General features: G+C 35.8%; 2 pseudogenes; one reads left to right on the plus strand and one right to left on the minus strand.

The window, feature by feature from the left end:
• Positions 1-11,809: 11,809 nt before the first annotated feature.
• On the plus strand, positions 11,810-13,157 carry LOC141601458 (plasma membrane ATPase 2-like; annotated as a pseudogene).
• A 999-nt stretch (positions 13,158-14,156) lies between these two features.
• On the minus strand, positions 14,157-15,550 carry LOC141601459 (uncharacterized; annotated as a pseudogene).
• Positions 15,551-16,617: the final 1,067 nt, after the last annotated feature.

Here is a 16,617-nt window from a genome sequence, read left to right on the forward strand (position 1 = left end):
TTTTAGATTAATGGTGCATATAATGTATTTTGGCTACACATTTAACACAAGACATACACACAATACAAATAATTTAAGAAAGTCAATATGTTTCATTCCTAACTCGAATAATTTGGTTAAATCGTAAATTAATACATGTTTCTAAGAGATAAGTATTAGGAATAGTCGTATAATTGAAAGATAAACCAAATACTTAAATTTTATGTTAAAAAAACCTTCAATTTGACCATGGTAATCTCCAAGTTATTCAAACTACTTAAATTATTATAAAATTATTATATTAAAATTTTATTTGTTATGCCCCTGAAATTTAATCTAACTTGAAAGTCTAATCTAAAAATATTGATCATAATAAATATATAACTTATTAATTTAATAAGTGGATATGATTATTAGTATTTTTGTATGCATGTATAGAACTAAAAGTTTTTAATAAGTTCGTTTTACATCATTACGTCCATATAAAACTATCAGTTACACAATTACACTGCAATGTAGGTCTAATTTTTTCATATTATGTGATTGGTGTCAAAAAATTTTCCGAGCATTTGATAATATTTTGGACCAAATAAACCCTTTTTAATTATTTATCCAAAATCATATCAAAACATTATTGATTCACAATGAACAAGTTTCACGTATCCCTATTAAGTTTAAATTTCAATAGATGATACTTGCATTTTTAAAAAGCACACTTAAAACATAACACTATTTAGTTACCCGTGCAGCGCACGGGCATGAAATCTAGTTAATAATAAAGTAATGAATAAGTCGGGATTAATTGATGGGTTGCATTGGGCCGCGTGCCGAGTGTAGCTCGTGTAACATTAGTAGTAATAATAATAATCGTATTTGTATAATAATAATAATAATAATAATAATAATAATAATAATAATAATAATAATAATAATAATAATAATAATAATAATAATAATAATAATAATAATAATAATAATAATAATAATTACATATTTCCTAATTGATTCCTTATAACCTTACCCTACCAATATAAATAGATGGTAAGCCTCACCAATAGTCTTTATTATTCAACAAATCTGAAAATAATTCATAAAAGAGAGAGAGGGAGATTTAGAAAGGAGAAAAGGGAAGAACTCAACTTTTATTATCGTCTCAACTCTCAAGGTAAGACCGTCTTATAATTTAATGTATCAATTTTATACCTTATATAACTCGTAATTTAGATCGCATCTAGACTAGTTAGGACCGTGACCATGACCGTGGGACACCAGGGGTGACCGACCCACGTTGGACGACCGTTGACCGTCAGGGAGGGAGTGTTTTACTGGGGTTTTGTGGTGGTGTTTGTTGGGGTAAATAATACATAGAACTCGGTTTTGACCCTTGTTTCGTGTGACCCAAACCTGACCGGGACTTGGGTTGAGACCGGGGGTGTGAGTCGACCATGGGGGAGGTGTTGTGGTGGATGCAGGTGGTGGTTTGTGGTGGTGGCAGTCGAAAAACCGTGAAACAGGGGAGGTGTTGTGTGTTATTGTTGCTGCCGGTGTTGGGTTGTTGCTGGGGTGTTGTTGTCGGGTCAAGGGGATGTGGGACCACTCTTGGAACCACCGTTGGTCAGTGGTGGTGACGGTGGTGGCCAGAGGTGGTGTGGTGTTGGTGTTGTTATTGGTTGTGTCGGGTTTTAGGGTAGTGTTTAGGGCGTGAGATTTTGGGGTGTTGGTTGCGGTTTGGCTGGTGGTTGTTGGTTGTCAGGGTGCGTCGGGTTGCAAGATAGGAGGTGGCAGGCTTCGATGGAGCTGATGGTGGCTAGGAGAGTCGTGAAGGACGGGTTTTGGTGGGGTGTTGAACACGGTTTTGCCGTGAATAATGGGCATGTTTGTTATGGGTGTTTTCACGTGTTTGTTGGGTATGGGTTTGCGGGTTTTGACACGGGTTTAGTGATTATGTGACTTGGGTTTCAAATTGAGTCGGGTTTGATTAATTAAGTTGAGTCATGGGTAATTGATTAATTAATTAATTAATTAGTAATATTTGTGAGTCGGGTTCTAAGTTGAGTTGACCCGGGTTTTCGTATATTATAATAATTAATAATAAAAGACGGGTATGCTTGGGATTTGACTTGGGTTTTTGAGACGGGAATTGACCAATGTTTTGAGATGGGTTTACAAATATTAATTCACGTGATAATATAAACGTAATGATTCGATTAATGAATAATGAGTAATGAGTAATTAATTATATAAATAGTAAATTATTCTATATAATTAGTTTAATTAGTAATTGTAATTATTATTATGTATTTACGTGACAGAAATATTGAGAAGCGTTATTTATTGGGATTGCTGTTTATTTGGATTGCTATAATTGAAATATTGCTGATCAGGTAGGTTGACTACTCAACTATACTATATTGGTAATTGGTGAATTGTTGAAAGATGATTATTATTGTAGTTGTTGTCTTGAACACATCGTCGTAATTGTTGTCTTGAGCATATTGTTATAATTGTTGTCTCATAATCATATTGTTATCATTGTTGGTTGATTCTCTATTATTGGTTAGAATTGTGAAAGAGGAATGACAATGCTTTGAGATTATTTGGTCGGTCAGGCACGGGGATGTGGAAGAGCCGTGGTCCTGTACGGTTTTGGTTGTCCAGGCACGGTGGTGTTCGGAGTTTTCCGTGGACCTGAGCAGTACACCGTGTGGTGTCAGTTGACTTGAGTAGTTGGTTGTGACATGTGGGTGGCACACGGTTGAGCCGTGTGAAGTGTAACGGACTTGGTTGTGTTTCCTTGTTATATCTTGTTGCAGGTTATCGTATTATTATTGTTTTTTAGTTATTCTACTCAACCTCGTGGTTGACCGTGTATTCGTAAACACCTGTGATGAACCATAATGGGGGGCAGATTTGGCAGGTACTAAAGATTAGCTGACTTGGGGAGTTTATGGGAATGCGTGAGGACTTGGCCAGTCTACCTAGAAGTCTAGACCACATAGATTATCTACTCACTTTATTTTATTCCTGTTGCGAGTTGTATTAAATTTTATATTAAAGTTTAGTTTAAGTTAATTGTAATAAACATGTAATCACAAAGTTTTATTTTAAAGTACTTTGTTGAGTTGAACTTTGTTATTCACTATCTCGGGAAACCGAGGTGGTAACAGTCCTATTTATCTAGGAATGTCTAGCTAAAGGCTCTTAGATAAATGGGGGTGTTACAAAGTGGTATCAGAGCAAAACGATCCTCAGGCCTAACCAATGAATATAATAATGAACTTAGGATGTGTCTAAATAAAATGAACCCCTGGCAGGAACTGTTAGGTGCCCCTCTTAGTGCGGTTAAGAAGGGGCCCTTAATTCGTACTATGGCCCTCTCAGTTTTGAACCGGGAACCCCTAAGAGAATACTTGAGAGTATGGGGTAGTTATAATGAGGTATATTTTAGAGGATATTGGATATGAAGCTACTAACATTGTTACAGGGAAATATTATGGTAAGTATTGTGAATGATTGTTGGCTTGGCCATGAGATGAGAATTAATATTGTTTAATGGATGAAATGAGGATTTGATGATAAATTATTTTGATCATGAGCATGAAAATAATTGTGAATCGATATTGATTATGTGGTTGGATGTCGTGTGATAGTAGTATCATGTCTAGTGATATGCGGTTATGTGAATCCCGAAACCTTGCTATTTACAATATTATGAAGTGATTAAACTTGTGATAGGAATGCTTTAGAATAAATGCTAGTCGTGTGTGAAGTTGATGACCAAGTTGTGTTGATATAAGAATAGGAGGGTGTTAATGAGGGCTTGTGACCTAGTAAAAAGGAATCTAGAGCTGAAACTTATTCCGTCATATGTTTACCCCTATTTTATTTAGTTGCCGTTTGACTTCTATTCATCGTCTTAGGTTGAAATTTTTATGAGTGATAACTCAGTGAGTTAGCTTTCCAATGTCATTAGTCTCATGTTTAAAAGTTTTACGGTTTGAGATAAATAAATATTTTAGTGGATAATGGTCAGAATGTTCTTGTACAGTTATGTTTTCGACAAACGATTTTGTAAAATTTCTCATTTAATATGTATTTAATATTTTTGCCTAATTCCAACTCCACTATTTAAAAAATTCAAATATATTTTCAAATTGATAAGCCACGTTGGAAGAAAATATTTTGATATTTAATAATGAGTTTTACAAGTTGACTCACGTTTTTGGCAAATTGCTGATCAGTTTTTGTTTGGACCAACTGGATTGTAAAAATCTTTATAAAATGGTTGTTCGATATTTGAATTCGATTATTTTTCTATTGTTTTGAAAACTCCTTATATTTTTTTAAAAGTATAAAAACTCAACGTGGAATGTAACCGTTATTTAATGGTGATTTTTGAAAGTTACAGCTTGACTTTGATTTCTTAAAACGCGAGTTTTACCAAAAGTTCAATATAATTGCTTTGTCAATTCTTAACCTATGATAGTTGAGAGATAGGAGTGACGATAGGGGGACCAAAGGAGGAGTAAGATAGGATACAGTTGATTACACCTTATTTTGATTGTAGGGTTAGTTTTATACGCGTAACTCGAAGTTGGTACATGTGGGGTTGAGAAGTGTGCTACGATTTATGTCAAAATGAGTAACTGTTGTTCTATAATAGTGCTAATAGAGGCTTGTGATAAATTTTGTTATATTCTTAAAGCGTAGATATCCTTATCTGATTGGTATTTATACGGTGTTGTACCTTTGTTATGGTCAAGGTTTCGGGAACGTAACCTTAATTTTAAGGAGGGTAGGATTGTAAAATCTCGGTGGTTGTGGCGTTTTGAAATTTTACGATGTTATATTATAGTGTTGGTGTTCTCAGTCTTAATGCTTTTGTTATATTTTTTAGTTGTTGTCCTTACTTGAGCAATGTAATGCGTGGTATAAGTGAGTGGAGCTTTAATTGTGTTATTAAACTTCGGGACGAAGTTTATTTTTAGGAGGGTAGAATATGACACCTTATGTTTTAAGTTTATTTTGTGATACATTTTGATAAGTATAATATGGTTTGATAATGATTAAGTGAGCTAATTGTGTTGCAATGATAATGAGTTGAAATGGCATTCAAATGTCTTGATGGTTTCATGAGGCCTTTGTAGCAACGTTGGGTGAACTTCGGGACGAAGTTCATTTTAAGGGGGGAAGACTATAATACCCCGTAATTTGATAAGTATTTATAAGAATAATTTATGTAATTCGAATAATTAATTAAAAAGGTATTTATATTAATAATTGCAAATAAGACGATAATTAATAATGAATAATTTAGGATTAATTGATGGGTCGTGTGCATTGGGCCGCGTGCCGAGTGTAGCTCGTGTAACATTAGTAGTAGTAATAATAATAATAATAATCGTATTTGTATCATAATAATAATAATATAATAATAATTACATATTTCCTAATTGATTCCTTATAACCTTACCCTACCAATATAAATAGATGGTAAGCCTCACCAATAGTCTTTATTATTCAACAAATTTGAAAATAATTCATAAAAGGGAGAGAGGGAGATTTAGAAGGGAGTAAAGGGAAGAACTCAGCTTTTATTATCGTCTCAAGGTAAGACCGTCTTATAATTTAATGTATCGATTTTATAACTTATATAACTCGTAATCTAGACCGCGTCTAGACTAGCTAGGACCGTGACCTTGACCGTGGGACACTAGGGGGTGACCGGACCCACGTTGGACCGCCGTTGACCGTCGGGGAGGGGGTGTTTCACCGGGGTTTTGTGGTGGTGTTTGTTGGGGTAAATAATACATAGGACTCGGTTTTGACCATTATTTCATGTGACCCAGACCTGACTGGGACTTGGGTTGAGACCAGGGATGTGAGTCGACCATGGGGGAGGTGTTGTGGTGGATGCAGGTGGTGGCAGTCGAAAAACCGTGAAACAGGGGAGGTGTTGTGTGTTATTGTTGCTGCCGGTGTTGGGTTATTGCCGGGGTATTGTTGTCGGGTCAAGAGGATGTGAGACCACTCCCGGAACCACCGTTGATCAGTGGTGGTGACGGTGGTGGCCAGAGGTGGTGTGGTGTTGGTGTTGTGATTGGTTGTGTCGGGTTTTAGGGTAGTGTTTAAGGCGTGAGATCTTGGGGTGTAACATCCCGTAAATTTGAAGACCTTTATTATATTTTAAAAGTAATATTTTAATCTATTTTAGATTAATATTAATTTATTTGAAATAAAATTTATTTGATAAAATATAATCTTATTTTATTTTGAAGAAATGTAATTATTTTTGATAGTTTAGAAATGTTTAAAAGTGATTTAAACTATATTTAAACCTTTTCCTTTAATAAAATAGATTTCGGATAAAAGTCGTAAAATTGAGATTTTCCCATTTCTTACGGTCGTCGGGTAAACGAGTTTGGATATTGGGCATATGAGTACTTAATCTTTTAGTAAAATCGTGTTTAAGAACTTTAATTTTCTCGGAAATTGCGTTCGACGAATATTTTAATTTAAAAGTTTAAACGAACCAAAACGTAAACAATTGAAACTCACCCAAACACCCTACCCCAAACCATGCACCCTCCATCCTCCATGGGTCTCCTCTTCATCTTTCATTTCCTCAATTCTCATTCTCCCTCTTTCTTTCACCAAACACCAAATTCATCTCAAAAAAAATCCTCCTTACAATCCCTAAATCCTTCATAAATCCTTCATTCCTCCACCAATTTGCATAAAAATTATATATTTGGAATCCTCTTTTCATCCTTCATCTACTAGTAAGCTTTATTTTCATTTCCCCCAATTTTTGTTTAAGACACTTTTTTTAGGGTTTCGAATTTAAGCTTAATAATTGTGTTTTTGTTGTTCTTATAGGTGAAGAATTTGAAGATGAGTTAGGTGACTCATATGTTGTTGAAGATGAAGAGTAATTTTGGGTTTTAGAAGCTTTCTCAAGTGTTATTGTTCTCTTTTTCTAGCTTAAGGTAACTATTCCGAGTTACTCGACGAATTAATGTCACATTAGTAGTTGTATTTGTTGTTTGTTGTTGTTTGAGACGATCTTGTTGATAAATGAATTAATGGAGTAAGATGAGTATGCTTATGTTTAATTTATGTTACCCATTTGTATATTATTGTTTGGAACAAATTTGGATGAGGAATTATGTGTTGTGACAAGTCCGTGTTTTGGCTGGAACGCGTCAGTACCAGACCGAGGCGGTTTCCAATGTTTCCAAAAATATGACAGATTGAACGGCGTCGAAAAATTAGGTGGTTTAGCCACTTGAATCACTCAATTCGGAGTCCGTATGTGTAAATGGCGTCATTTTATCGATTAAAATTTATAGAAAAGTTTACCCTTGTGTGAGACGGTTATTTATGCTATTTTATTATGCGAGAATTTTGTGGAATTAGTTATTTTTTTAGTTGGAATATATTTTCTTATGTTGATAGTCATTCACATGATAGAAATTGGAAATGGCATGAGAATGATATTGTGATGAATTTTGTGATTTAGGCCAAAGTAGGCCAAGACTCGAAAGTGGGCAGTTGGATTGACCGAACGAGTTTGGTCAAACTAGGTTTAAACCGGTCAGCCTCGATTTGACCGATGACCCGTCGCGGGACTCGGGTCGAGGGTTTGTCTTTGAGGTGAGATTGGTTGTTATTGGATGTTTTATGTTATACCTTGATATTTGTAATAATTATCATTTCACATGTTGGTTGTTGGATGCTTTGGATGCCTTATGCTTGTGTCTTGTTGCCTCTTTGCCCTTTTAGCTTGTTCTCATGGATTATGGTACTGTTGGTTAGCTGGAATTTGGATTATTATTGATATTGGAGATATTGTTGGATTGTCAGCTGAATATGCTCTTGCGTAGTCTTTCATATGCTAGGGTGTGTATGATCATTTGTGTGTGTGCAAGTTTGGACTCTTTGCCCCTCTTATGGTTAATTGGGTGTCCTACTTGTCTTGTGTGGTGTGTGCTAAAGTATTCAAGCTGAGACTAGGTCCTAGGTGAGTATTTCAGCCATCGTCATAGATAGGCCCTTATAGTCTTTGACGAGTGTATGTTCACAGCTTAATAGCCTTTGTGTCTTAGCTTGGTGGGCTTATATCCAAGTTAGGGTATGACCTCATGACGTACTCTTAGAAGTATGTGGTCAGCTTAAGTACTAGCCAACCCTTTGGTGGACTCCTTAGGAGTACTCATGTGTGTGATCATGGGTCTTGGATGCGGTATTTTCCGCATGTCGCTAGGTCTGCGCAGGTTTAGGACTAGGGTGTTTACCTTACCTCGTGGTATAGACTCGAGTTACAGAGTGACTATTGACTGTCCTAAGAACTTATGCATGTCTCTAGATATATTGTCCTTTCTTGTTTGATGATTCTATGAATCATAGAAGGTGAGATGCAAGCCGGCTATGGTTGATAGAGTTTGGATTCCTGGATGTTATGTGATTCACATGATAGTGTAGTATGAGTCGGTCTAGTATTCACATGCTAGGACTATGTGTTGTTTTATTGTTGTTCACATGATAAGCACAATTGTCTAGCATCTATATGCTAAGGCTATGTGTTATTCATATTCATATTCTTATGTTTACATGTTATATTAATTATGACATTTCGTGGCTGGGAGAACTCGGAGTTACTCCCCACTGACTGTGGCTTTCGTATTTGTATAAAATGCGATTGACAGGTAGGTGATGCATATATACGGGGTACATGGACGAGCTAGCGAGTAAAGTAACCTTGGGACCTAGATTGGCTTTATTTTATTGTGACCCTTAAACACTTTTTATGTCATATACTTTTTAGGGACATATGTCTGCCTTTTTCATATTTGGGTTGTATAACTTTGTTTCGCGACTTTAGCGATGTTTTATTTATGAGATTTACTTTAGACCTTCCATGTTTGACACCTTCTCATTTGGATATTTTTATAACAGGTTCAGGTTTTTAAAAATTACAGGTTTTCACCCAAATGAACCTATTACAAACATATCCATGCAGTTTTTATCTAGAATTATGTGTTTACTTTTCCGCAATGAATGAGGGTGTCACATGGGGTGCTGGTTGCGGTTTGGCTGGTGGTTGTTGGTTGTCGGGGTGCATCGGGTTGCAGGATAGGAGGTGGCAGGCTTCGGTGGAGCTGATGGTGGCTAGGGGAGTCGTGAAGGACGGGTTTTGGTGGGGTGTTAAAGAAGGTTTTGCCGTAAATAATGGGTGTGTTTGTTATGGGTGTTTTCACGTGTTTGTTGGGTATGGGTTTTCGGGTTTTGACACGGGTTGGTGAACGGGTTTAGTGATTATGTGACTTGGGTTTCAAGTTGAATCGGGTTTGATTAATTAAGTTGAGTCAGGGGTAATTAATTAATTAATTAATTAGTAATATTTGTTAGTCGGGTTCTAAGTTGAGTTGACCCGGGTTTTCTTATATTATAATAATTAATAATAAAAGACGGGTTTGCTTGGGATTTGACTTGGGTTTTTGAGACGGGAATTGACCAATGTTTTGAGACGGGTTTACAAATATTAATTCACGTGATAATATAAACGTAATGATTCGATTAATGAATAATGAGTAATGAGTAATTGGTTATATAAATGTTAAATTGTTCTATATAACTAGTTTAATTAGTGATTTAATAATTATTATGTATTTAGGTGACGGAAATGTTGAGAAGCGTTATTTTTTGGGATTACTGTTTATTTGGATTGCTATAATTGAAATATTGCTGATCCGGTAGGTTAACTACTCAACTATACTATATTGGTAATTGGTGAATTGTTGAAAGATGATTATTTCTGTAATTGCTGTCCTGAGCACATCGTCGCAATTGTTGTCTTGAGCATATTGTTATAACTGTTGTCTCATAATCATATTGTTATCATTGTTGGTTGGTTCTCTATTGTTGGTTGGAATTGTGAAAGAGGAATGACAATGCTCTGAGATTATTTGGTCGGTCAGGCACGGGGATGTGGAAGAGCCGTGGTCCTGTATGGTTTTGGTTGGCCAGGCACGACGGTGTTCGGAGTTTGCCGTGGACCTAAGAAGTACACCGTGTGGTGTCAGTTGACTTGAGTGGTTGGTTGTGACGTGTGGGTGGCACACGGTTGAGCCGTGTGAAGTGTAACAGACTTGGTTGTGTTTACTTGTTATATCTTGTTGCAGGTTATCGTATTATTGTTGTTGTTTAGTTATCCTACTCAACCTCGTGGTTGACCGTGATTTCGTGAACACCTGTGATGAACCATAATGGGGAGCAAATTTGGCAGGTACTAAAGATTAGCTGATTTGGGGAGCTTATGGGAATGCGTGAGGACTTGGCTAGTCTATCTAGAAGTCTAGACCACATAGATTATCTAATCACTTTATTTTATTCCCGTTGCGAGTTGTATTAAATTTTATTTTGAAGTTTAGTTTATGTTAATTGTAATAAACATGTAATCACAAAGTTTTATTTTAAAGTACTTTGGTGAGTTGGACTTTGTTATTCACTATCTCGGGAAACCGAGATGGTAACAGTCGTATTTATCTAGAAATGTCTAGCTAAAGGCTCTTAGATAAATGGGCGTGTTACACTAAATAAAAATAACGGAAGAAAACACTCAAAAATAGAGAGAAAAAGAATTCAGAAGTTACATTAAACTAGATAAACGACGGAGGATATAGTTCTTGTCGATGGCAAACGGCGTTTGATTAGTTAGTTGGGTTGTGTTTTTTTATTTAGAGATTTGTTAGATTGAATCAAGAGAAAAAATCGTGTACAAATTGAGAAACTTGGACAAAGCACAATTTTAGAGAGAGATAAAGAGATGTAGAGAGAAAATTGTAATATGGAGTATTTGGCAGATGAATGAATATGAGAGCGATTTTTTATTATTATTCTTTTTTTAAAAGAGGGAGTTATTAGGAGACATTGGCATTGGGAATTACATGTATGGGGAAGTGGAGTTATGAGAGGGTGTTAAAAAAACATGATTAGTTAGTTGGGTGATGTTTTTTGATTTCATCTTAGCCATCCATTATACTTAATCCAATGGCTAGTATTAGGACTTAGGGACTCAATATTACTCTCTCTCTCTCTCTCTCTCTATATATATATATATATATATATATATATATATATATATATATATATATATATATATATATATATATACATATATATATATATATATATATATACATATACATAGATTCGGGATCCTATGAGAACCAACAAGATAATGAGAACCATGAGAACCACTCATATTAAAACTATTTTTCCAACCGTCTCTCTCAATTTTCTATCAATATGCGTTTTACTCAGTCTCTCTCCTCTCCTTCATCACGCTGTCCGCGATAAATCCTATTTTTCGTGATTTCGAGCACCATCGGTATGATTTCGATCAAATTAGTCCATACATCCGACTTCAATTTTACTTCCTTCTTTATTCTTGTTGCTTTCATCATCGATTTTTCCTACTTCGAGGAGATTACAATTTAGGTAATTCCTCAATTTCCCCAATTTCTTTCTTATTCCTCAGTTTTTATGTTTGTTATGATTCAAATTAGTTGACTAGGCTTGTATTCCTCATTTGTAGGATTTTCTTTTATTTTGTTGCTTTCAAATGTCGTTAGATAATTTTTGGAGAAAAAATTATCAACAGCCCTTAACTCTGACTTGTTTCTAGATTGTAATGCGTCCGTGTTAATAGTGCGTCCGTGTTTCTAGATTGTAATGCGTCCGTGTTTCTAGATTGTAATGCGTCCGTGCACCAGCGCTTTTTTTTTTCCAGGGTGCCATTACAAAACGCATGACAGCGATAGAAAAAATGGCCGGAATGGATGTTTTATGCAGTGACAAAACCGGAACTCTTACCCTGAATCGACTCATTGTTGACAGGAACCTCGTCAAGGTACACTAGCGCTTAGAACAAGGATATGGATAAAGATACTATAATCTTACTAGCGGCCAGAGCATCGAGACTGGAAAATCAAGATGCCATTGATACTGCTATAGTTAACATGCTTGGTGATCCAAAGGAGGTAATGAGATGATAGCGAACTCGAGACCTATCAACCTCTTGGGTGGTTTTTCTTTTTCTTCGAAAAACTCTAAACCTCCATTTACAGTTTACATTTTCGCTTCTAGGCTCGTGCAAAAATCGAGGAAGTTCGTTTCTTGCCTTTTAATCCAGTCGACAAACGTACAACTATCACTTACATTGATGCTGATGGTAATTGGTATAGGGCCAGTAAAGGTGCCCCTGAGCAGGTATGCAACTCATTAAATCTCCGTAAATCTTGTTCAAGTTATTTTAGATCTTTGAGAATCCAGTTTTGCAATGAACGCAGCAGAATCTATTAAGTCGTAATGTTCAAGACTTTTGTCATTCCTTAGGGCAGACAGAATGCTACTATTCCCTTTGGTGCTCTCCGTTTATTGATGCTGCACCCTTTAGTCTGACAAAGAACACATTGCCTTGTAGATGCCATCAAAGGGCCTCCGATTTATGAATTGAGCTACTAATAGTAATATACCAGAACGGTCTGATTTTAAAGAATACCCCAGACCGGAGAAGTAAAGATGAGATTGTTCTGAAGCAGAATACTGTAACTCATCTGTGATATTCCGAGCATAATCATTTCACATTAATGTTCAGTTTGCTCCCTCTTGTTTTCCAGATTCTGGCTTACGCGATTGCTAGAGAAGTCCATAGTATAATTGACAATTTTCTTTGAAAGAGGACTAAGATCATTAGCCGTTGCCTTGCGGTATAGAGTAAGAACTCGGAAGTTATCTTTTGAAAAATCCATTGTCGAGTTTTTTTGAATCTAGAGCTTGATTATATAACAATGACTTAATGCGTCATTTGACTCTAAACTATATCGCTTCAAGGTGAATCTGGTTGGAATTCGTACATTAAAGCATTGTAAAAGGAGACTAAACTTGTTATAATTGCTTTCACAGAATATCCCTGAGAAAAGAAAGGCTAGTAATGGAGACCCTTGGACATTACGTGGGTTGTTGCCTCTCTTCGATCCCCCAAGACATGATAGCCCGAGACCATTCGTAGAGCTCTTAACCTTGGGGATTGTGTTAAGATGATAACAGGTACTCCTCTAATGTTCTTGTTAAAGCTTTCAGGATATGGTTGTGTTTGCTTCTTCATGAAATAAGGTTCTATGTACATCAAATAAGGTTCTATGTACATGAAATAATGTTCTATGTGCATGAAATAAGTGTTAAATGGGCATGAAATAAATTTATATGTGCATGAAATAAGGTTCTATGTGCATGAAATAAGGTTCTATGTGCATTAAAAAGTTATTGATTGAATCGAGTTGGTTATATTATGATACTAATTACCATTGGTTAAGGACATTAGTTTCATATGTGCATGAAATAAGGTTCTATGTGTATGAAATAAGGTTCTATGTGCATTAAAAAGTTCTTGATTGGATCAGTTGGTTATATTATGATACTAATTTTTTGTTGGTATAGGACGTTAATTTTATATGTGCATGAAATAAGGTTCTATGTGCATGAAATAAGGTTTTATGTGCATTAAAAAGTTCTTGATTGCATCGATTGATTATATTATGATACTAATTATTGTTGGTTAAGGACATTACTTTTATATAGGCATAAAATAAGATTATATGTGCATGAAATAAGGTTCTATGCGCATGAAATAAGATTCTATGTACATGAAATAAGGGAAATGACTATGAAGGAGATTTAATGTATTAACCGGCCTTTTTATGTAACTACAAGGCATTTTAGTGTATCTATTACATATCTTACTAATATGTGAGAAACATTTTGGGTACTTATGTTAGTTTTTTTGTACTCGTATTTGTTTAGTGTATTTTAAAGGCTATTAGCTCAATGGTAGAGCAATGTGCAAATTGTGCACAAAGGTATGGGTTCGAGTCCCATATAGCCTATTAGATGCATGAAAAAGCAACCTATGTGCATTAAACAACCATGTACATGCATGAAAAAGTGTCCAACTTCCTCATCTATTTTTGTCTTTAGATCCTTGATAAGAAGTGGAAATAGGATTACCAATTACATTATTTCATTCTTAGAATAAAAGAAAGATTTGGTATTTCATAGCCAATATGGGAGTCGAACCCACATCTTGTGCATTGCACAATGCTCTTCCATTTGAGCTAATTGACTTTCAAAATAAGTAAAACGTAAACATTCAATCTATTTTCCTTGCATAAGGCGAAAATAAGAATAGAAAATGTGTACCCATTTGGAGACAATTTCATATGTATCATTTCATTCAAAACCTTCAAACTCTCGTCCACTAGTCCAATCCGACAGTAACCATGGATGCGAGAAGTGAAGGTAATAACATCAGGCTGAAGCTTAAGAGAAATCATCTTTTCATACATAGCAGACGCGGAAGCTATGTCCCCCACCTTGCCAAAACCATCAATAAGAACATTGAGCGTTGTGGTGGTAGGTCTAATACCAATGGTCAACATTTCCTGAAACAGCAAGGAAGCCTCATCCATCCTACCAAGTTTACAGTAACCAGATATCATACACGTATATGTTACAACAGTAGGCGTAATCTCATTCCTCGATCTAGCTTCAAAAACCAACTCTCGAACCTTATCTACCTTCTTCACCTTAAATAATCCATCTATCATAGTGTTATAAGTTATAATGTCTGGTAACAAACCAAAACCTCTAATACCATTGAACAATCTTATCGCCTCATCCACCTTTCCAGTCCTACAAAGGCCTCTAATCAATATATTAAAACTACAAACATCAAAGCAAGATTTCGATACCATCTCCTCACTAAAGAAACTAACAGCGTCATCTACCCTATTACTCCTAACCAAACCACTTAAAAGTACGTTATACAAATACGAATCCACTCCTCCCTCGCGACATTTCACTCCACCAAGCAATTTCCGTGCAACATCAAACCTACCCACTTAAACAAACAAGCCAACCAATTGACCCAAACCCGAACAATCCAATTCACACCCATCAATTATCATCAAATCAACAACAATTTGAGCATTATTATGAAAACCCATCTGACAAAGTGACCTCAACAAGCAATTATAAGTGTCAAAATTATGAATCATGCTAAATCTAACACAGAAAACAGAGAATGAATGAGATGACAGCTTTCCAAAGCAACAACATTGCAATCAATGGCAATTGAAGAATATATGATCATGAACTCCCTTCGTTCCAATCATTTATTTACTTTTGATTAAAATACGAATACGAAAAAGGTAAACAAATGATTGGGACGGATGACGAATCAAATGGTAGGTGATTTTAACTATTCAGCACAAAGAACACGGAATTGATACATCATCTAAACATCAAGCTAATAATTCAAATTAAATAAATCAAAATATAACAAAATAAAGGGAGATCAATGCAAATCATACAGAAGTAAATCAATAATTGAAGATTATATATTGGAAAAAAGAGATCTTACTTTTCCACCAATAATAAGCCAGCAATCTTTCGTAACATTGTGCTTTGATACATCCTCAAAGGTAAGAACTTTACGATCTGCTGACATTTTCTGATGCTGCTAATCAAAAATTAAAAAGATGGTAAAAAAATTATTAAAAATAATTATCCTCGACTGTGGAAGAGATACATATGATATAACTTCTGCCAAAAATTTCCACAGGCTAGTCATACTATGTTGGATTCTAACGATTATCTGCTGGATGTTATTTGGAACCTACTTCGTCATTGAAAGGTAAGCATTGTGGCTCTTGACGATCGGTGGCTTAATGGCTTTCAGTCTCCCAATCATTGTTTCCTTATAAAAAAAAGCTCTTGCCAACAATGACTCGACATAATTGGAGTCGAGCCAAAGCGACCTTAACTCGCACATCTCCAGTATGTGCATCTTCATTTGCGGCAAGAAAAACGAAAGCAAGCTAGCAGATTTAACACCTAAATCAAAGATCAAATTCTACTCGGATAAGGCCTGAAATTTTCGCCCTATAATAGACTCAATTCGCTACCAGAAAATGAGAGTAACATCCTCTGAAAGTCGACCATAACTTGAACTAATTGAACCCAAAGAAAGAATTTCTCAAACCCTAATTTCACAAATTCGACAACTTGGTGCAATTAAAAAAATTAGGGATTAGAAGGCACCTGAAATTGGAGATATGATGCCAATTAAAACCTACTTGAATCAATTAGAACACTAGCCACACTCAGATTCGAAACAATAATTGCGTAGAAATCAACTCGAAGCAGCAAAACGGCACCGAAATTGTGACAACAAATAAGATTGATATGGATTGGGTTTGTTGCGGTGGTCGCTACAGCAGGGGACGGCGGAGGTGGAGATGAGGATGGGGGTCCTTGCAGAAGTAAGAGACGGAGCTCGAAAATATGGTGCTGGTAGAGGTGTGCGTCGCAGCAGCCAGCAGGGGATGATGGTCGAAGAGAGAGAAGAAATATGAGAGAGCAGGGAAAATTGGGAAATGAATTTGTTTGGAGGGGTTAGGGGATGCGCGTCGACTATTCTATTAGATTAAGGTGGTTCTCACGGTTCTCATTATATGGGTGGTTCTCACTGGATCCCGACCCCATATACATATATATATATATATATATATATAT

Source organism: Silene latifolia, chromosome 9 (assembly GCF_048544455.1).
Source record: "Silene latifolia isolate original U9 population chromosome 9, ASM4854445v1, whole genome shotgun sequence".
Lineage (NCBI taxonomy): Eukaryota > Viridiplantae > Streptophyta > Magnoliopsida > Caryophyllales > Caryophyllaceae > Silene > Silene latifolia.